Source organism: Myotis brandtii, unplaced genomic scaffold (genome assembly GCF_000412655.1).
Source record: "Myotis brandtii unplaced genomic scaffold, ASM41265v1 scaffold430, whole genome shotgun sequence".
Taxonomy (NCBI): Eukaryota; Metazoa; Chordata; class Mammalia; order Chiroptera; family Vespertilionidae; genus Myotis; species Myotis brandtii.
The window spans coordinates 627,848-628,279 of record NW_005366456.1 but is presented as its reverse complement, the minus strand read 5'-3'; positions in this window follow the sequence as shown (position 1 = coordinate 628,279).

Genomic DNA, 432 nt, shown 5'->3' with positions numbered 1-432 from the left:
CTTCCAGTGCACCTTTTTCTTGGACAAAGCATCCTGGCATAATAGAAAAAAATATGGGTCACATCTGCCTTCAGTAAAATAATGAAAAAGAGAAAGTAGTTTGAAAGTACTTTGTTATTGATAAAGCACTCTCATAAATGTATGTTATTCCTATTGTGACAAGTTATCATATTTTTAAATCCTCACCCGTCGATGTGTTTTTATTTTTTAATTGATTTTAGAGAGAGGATGGGGGGGGGGAGAGAAACATCAATGTGAGAGAGAGACATTGATGGGTTACCTCCTGTACATGCCCCGAAAGGGGCTCAAACCCGAAACCTAGGTATGTGTCCTATTCAGAAATCGAACTGATAACCTTTTTCTGCACAGTACAATTCTCCAACCAACCTGACTACGGCTACTCACCAATTTTTTTTATTGTTTTATTGCTTA